We start from the raw sequence: 6,058 nt of genomic DNA on the forward strand, positions 1-6,058 counted from the left end.
CGAGTTGACAGTTCTGGTCCCAGGTCACTCAAAAACTTTCCCAATTAAAAAAAAAAAAAAAAGAAGTGGCAGGAAGTTGCATCGGGCAAGTCGCTCTGTTCCTGTCTGTCAGCTTGCCTAGGTGCAAGACAAGGATGCTACTGCTTACCTTTCACACGCGCATGTTTGGGAGGCTGAACTCGGTAGCAAAAGGCTCGGAGGCTCCCGCGGTGCCGGTGCTGCGGAGGAGCAGAGCTGTTACCCGCGGCGCCCGCAGGTGAAGCTTCGCGCAGCAGGCGCCACGTCCCCCGCACGCCCCCAGCTCCCTGGGACCCGCGGGGCCCCGACAGCAGCTCCGTTCCGCCGGGAACGGCCGGGAAAAGCCCGTGCGTGCCCGGGGCTGCTCCCCGCGGGACGTCCCGGCCCCGCTCCCGCTGCCCGGCCCCGCCAGCACCTGGAGCCGCTCCCGCACGGCCTGGGCACCGTGTGTGTGCCGGAGGCAGCGCTCGCACTGACCGGCCCTTCCCGAGCCCGCCGGCCAGCGGCGCGCCCGCCCGGATGGAGGCGCCGGGATGAGATGGGATGGAGGCGCGGGAGCGCTGCCCGCTCCGCACGGGCACTCACCGCCCGCGGCCCCTGCCCGGCGCCGACCGCCTGCCAGAAAGTTTCTCCTCCGGAGCCCCGGGGGACGGAGCGGGGAGGGGGGTGAGGGGTGCGTTTTTCAACGCAGGAAGAAAGTGACTCCCCCCTCCCGCTCCACCTCCCGCTTCCCCGCCCTCCTTCCGTACCTCTCCCCGTCCTCCTCCTCCTCCTCCTCACGCCATGGCGGCCCGGCGCGCTGGAACCCGGCCCGGGCGCTCCGCTCGCTCCGTGCGTGCCCTCGTGTTTGTTTATCCCTGGCGCACACGGCTTTCCTCCCCCGCCCGTTCCTCCCCGGCTCGAACTTCACGGAAATGCCCTAATTCTCCCTTTTAGCGGGAGGACTCGTTTCTCCGCAGAGAGTGTTTTGGTTCCAACACCAGAGGGCTGGCAGAGGATTCCCTGGATCTCGGGAGTACGGCAGCGGTACCACGGAGCGGGCGGGGTGGCTGTGGAGGTGACAGCATCCCGGGTGTCCCATTCTCATATTCATTGTCCGTCCCTGGTGCTGTCACCGCATGACAGGAATAAGACCTCCCACCCAAAAGTCCCCTCAAGCCAGCAAAGAAACAAAAAGCCGATTTGTCAATCTGCTCTTTTAAGTATGGTGTGGCTACTTATATAAATGTTTCCCATGTAAAAAAGGAAAGAAAAAAAAAGTGACATGCCATGACTGTTCAAGTCAACCATCCCGACGTTTTTTGTAGCCACACAATTGAAGATATTTCAGAAAGTAATATGAAAGAGGATAAAATAAATGATCCTTTGGAACATTCCTTTTTCCTTCTCAGTCACTGTAGCCAAGACAAAGTTCGACGTGAAGAATTCTGAATGCTTGTTGGGTTTTGAAAGCTGAGCATATTTTATCGACTATGTAATGAAAATAAAAATATTTCCATGTGATAGATCAGATAGTCTCTAGTTACCTGAAGCTTATGTCTCACAAAGGGTATTCCTCATTTTAGTAATGTGTTTACTGATGTTACTGAATCAGTCAGCAGGCTCATAAGTGCTCAGTTTCCTGTTCTAAAATGCAAAATCGATAGTCTCCAGTTACCTGAAGCTTATGTCTTACAAAGGGTGAGACATGTGTTTACTGATGTTACTGGATCAGTCAGCAGGCTCATAAGTGCTCAGTTTCCTGTTCTAAAATGCAAAATCTGTTTTTTCTGAGGATAGTTTTAAACAGATTCATTGTGGTTTAAAGTGTGATTTCCTGCTGTTCTATCAGGACTAATAAACATGTGGAAGCTAGACAAAACCAGAAACTGTACATTTCCCTTTAACCTTCCATTCCTGTTGTATTTCTCAGCAATATCTATTGACAATCTCAGCCCTAAAAAGTAGGGATCCACATGTTGTTGCTGCAAACTCCAAGAGCAATGACAGAACCTGGAATGAAGCCTTGCTTTTTTTACCAGTAATGACATGCCTAAAAGCATGAAGTGCTTCAGTTTCAGTCATGCAAACACTGGATTAATCATTAGAAGATATCTTTCTGAACACCTATTTCAATGGTGTTAGGATCCACTGAATTGATAGTAGAGTTGTAAAATATGGAGGTTGTGATACAAATGAACATGTGAAGAAGTGCAGACCTCACATTCAGACCAGATGTGGATAGGCTGATCCTACTGGAATTTCTAAAATTACTAGGGTGCCTAAAGCGATCAGGAGGAAGGTGTTCAAGTACTTTTCACATGTCTGCATCATTAGCTATGTAAATATATTCAATACCTGACTCTAAGTTAAACGGAACTAGCCCTTACAATTCTGAAAATCATAGTGTCTGAAATGGCCTGTGCATGGATCCCTCTGTGTTGTAGAAAAGCTGCGCTGTGCTGCCCTGTGATCACATATGCCCAGGCAAAGCACACCATGGCTCCCTTACAGCATGGGCTCTCGGCTTCCTGCTTCACGAGGGATGAGACTGGATGTGCTGCTTGGATCTTGCTCTTGGTGTGCAGCTAGAATGTGGTGGAGATACCAACAGGGTGGAGAGCCACAAATCCTCTCTGCCTCATGTCCTCTTGTATAAAGCAGGGCTTGTTCTACTTCCCAGTAACTCAGAGTGCTTGTCAGGCTAAACAGATAAATTAGCATTTATAGGATGATTCAGCAGTATCTAAGAGAGGCAAGATCTGTCCACACTAGATTAATTTCAGCATTGCCATTGGTAAGTTTGAAATGAAAATGGCCCCACTTTAGTACAGTGAAAGACAGAAAAAATTAGCCTCAGGAATAGAAGTTGGAGGAATATTGCCTTCAGCTATGTAAAAGCTGCTAAAAACAAGATAATAATCTCTTATCCTCATCCTCTGAAAACAACATGTAAAATGCAGTAAGAGAAATTTAGGCTAGCTAGGATTAAAAAAAAAAGTATTTGTAAGGAGAAGTGAACAGCGCCTCTCCCCCTGGAGGCTCTTTAAGTGCAAGTTGGACATATATTTGACAAGAACAGTTCAGATCTAGAAAGTCTGATGAATATTGCCTCAGAGCAAGGGTTGGACCAGATGACCTGTCAAGGTCCTGTTTTGTGTGATTATGTTCAAAATTCTACTTGCACAGGCAAGATTACAGATCGTCTTTGATCTTCTTCTGCCCTTCACTTCTTTAACCATGGGTATAGCTCCTTTTGCTGAGGTTGAGTTTCTCTCAGTGGTTTGCTGGCCTTGCTGCATGCCAGTGAATTCAGTGCTGACAGCAAGAAGAAAACAATTAAACAATGAAACAATGTCAATTTGGAGCAGCAGCTTTGGGTGGGATCCATCTAACCTCTGAACGTGTCATGCACTTTTGTTCTATACTTGGCTGGTAACTACCTCTGATCTAGTCACGTTAGACTCTGTTTATAACACTGCAGAGAAAAATAAATTCTTTTACAGCAGAATTCATCTGACCTGTTTCAGATGTCTTCATTAGGATGTGATGAATCATGTCCCTAGGCTATCTGTTCTTGCCACCAACCATAAAGTTGGTTTAAATGAATGACTCAGTAACATATATTTTCCATTCCTCTGGTGCTTCTGTCCCTGAAATCTCTCACTCCCTTTCTCCTTTCAAGTATCAAAACCCTAGTTTATTTGTTCCTTTTTTCCCATTATTTTTTAATTTAATTTTATTCTATTGGACAACTCCCACTGAGGTTAATAGTTTTGTAGCTGTCATTTCCCTAAATTGTATCATGTGACAGTGAAACATACAGCAACCTGACCCTTTGGGTGGCATTGCTCCAGAATGGATTTGGGAAAGGAGCTAAATTTACCTACTGGAGCTAAGACCATTGACTTGGCCAGTTGTGCAGAGTATGTTTCATGGAAATTGTTTGAAAACTGTTCAGGTCAGACACTGTTCTACTCCTACGTCACATGCTCATTATTTTTCCTTGGTCTTTATGGCAAGCCACGTTACATGCAATGTCTGGTGTCTGTATGACTGAGCCAAACATATGTGGGAAATATGCTCTTTTCCAATAATGGCAAATTTTTTAGGTCATACTCACAGAAATCACTGTGCACCTAAGTACAGTGCATGTCTTGCAAAAGTCTGTGGCATGAGACACACTGTGAGCAGCCACCTCTTGGTAGCATCTATCCTTTCTTCTTTGAGAAGAAGCTTTCTTCCTTGCAAGAAAGCCCAAAAGTTGTCTGGCTTGCAGGAAACACCCTTTATTTTCCTGCTGCATTGGCAAGCTGGATCAGGAGGATGTGGAGAGGGAACAAACCCTGTTGCCTCAGTAGGACAGCAAGAAAGGAAGGTAGCAGGACCACATGGAGCAAGTGATGTAGGGCTCATTCTGGGGCAGATACCAAGTGTCTGCTGGTGCTTCATACTCTTGATTCTCACTTTTTGGAGTTGGGATGTTTGGAATTTGTTTCTCTTCCTTGCTGACTGAAGATGTTAGCCTAAAGAAGGAAGTTGTATGTCATTCTACCTGTTTCACATATGCAGCTTTGGCCATCCTTTTCTTTCTTACTGCCCAGTCTATGCAATAGCATTTTTTTTCTCCTTTGAATTTTCCTCTGTGTGCTTAGGTTTTTTTTTGTTTGTTTGTTTTTTGTCTTATTTTCCTTGTTTGATTGATTTTGTTTGTTTTGGTTCGGGTTTTTTTATTGTTTTAGGTACCCGCCCCTCACTAAAGACCCCTGTGCTGATGATCTGTTTGGTTTCTAATTTCCATATAAGAAAAACTTCTACAGTTGTCATTAGGTGACAAAACTCTTCTAATGAAAAGAGAGAAACAAAAAAATTCTCCAGATTCTTTCAGTAATTCTTCAAAACAATTGATTTGGTTATGACCATACCCTTGTGCTTTCTTTGCCTTTTGTGTCCAGCTGTGATGATTTCTGATCTTAGTGCTGTGAGCTGAAACCTGTAGGAAAAGAGCACCAAGCCAGTCTCTTCTTGTTGCTGACCTGCAGAACTGCAAAGCTGGATACTTGCTCACTCTGCCCTTCTTGATCTGAGATGCTCTGCCCAACTCTTCTCCTTGGACTTTATTAGAGCCACATGAAGGCAGTTTTAATTTTCCAATCTTACCCCTTATATGGGAGAATGTTGGCTATCTCCTATTTTCCAACCAGGGTGTGGACCAGACAGTGTCCCAACTTGGTTGTTCCTGCTACATCCTTCAAGTTTATGAGGCTGTTGCGTGATTCTTTCAATTTACTACTTGGACATTTGGGGTTCTGGCTCACTGCAGGCAATGGATAGAAATAGTCACAGCTCCAAAACTAGGATGAAAATAAGTTGCCTGAAATCAGCCTTAAGAATCAGAAAAAATCTGATTCTTAGTGCTTATTTCCATCAAATTTTTGAAATTTGGAAATCTAGTCCAAGCTCATCAGGAGACCTGTCTGGTTGGGGCACATTCAGTGTGGCACAAAGCAATTTCTCTCCCAGGAAAATCCTTCATCTGCTTCTACATCTACAGATTGGAAACACTTCTTTCTTTCCCACAGATGCAGCCTTTTATTCTTCTACTTCGTGGCAGCCAAACTATCAGTAGGGTAGCTGGAAGGGGAAAACACTAGATATTTCCTAAACAGCTCTTCTTTGTATGTAAATGGGACATCTTTCTCTGCTTTACATTTCCTTTCTTTCCCTCTTTCTTGAACTCACCATGTGTTCAGCCTGGTTTAGCCTGAGGCCAACAGAGAGGAAGTCTGATGAAAAAAAATCCTGCAGATTTCTTAAGGAATGGGAAGCTGCAGCATCAGCTGCAGAGGTAAAACATTGGTGAGTGGAGACAGATTCATAGTCCTGAGCCGTGTCAGGAAGACAGTAACCATAAAGCAGGTACATAGGCACTTAAATGGGAAATGCCAAGAAATGCCTCGATCCAATAAAAAACTATTTCCATCATCTGTTCTGTGCCTTTTAACCGCAGAATCCATATTACTGCTTTTACATTGCTGTAGATGTCAATAGGGTTTTTCTT

The 6,058-nt window shown here is 45.3% G+C and overlaps 1 protein-coding gene across 3 annotated transcripts in view; it reads right to left on the reverse strand.

Annotated features, from left to right (window-relative positions):
* The window catches only part of DSE (dermatan sulfate epimerase), a 34,937-nt gene extending 34,204 nt beyond the window's left edge, over positions 1–733 (reverse strand). Inside the window, exons 1-2 of one of the 3 annotated variants that reach the window (XM_039731580.1) lie at positions 604–733; positions 149–218 (exon numbers count right to left, since the gene is read on the reverse strand). The gene's annotated coding sequence lies outside the window, so the exon portion shown is untranslated. The other 2 variants (XM_039731581.1, XM_039731578.1) reach the window with 2 other exon arrangements.
* Positions 734–6,058: the final 5,325 nt, after the last annotated feature.

Source organism: Passer montanus, unplaced genomic scaffold (genome assembly GCF_014805655.1).
Source record: "Passer montanus isolate IOZ18808 unplaced genomic scaffold, ASM1480565v1 scaffold79, whole genome shotgun sequence".
NCBI lineage: Eukaryota > Metazoa > Chordata > Aves > Passeriformes > Passeridae > Passer > Passer montanus.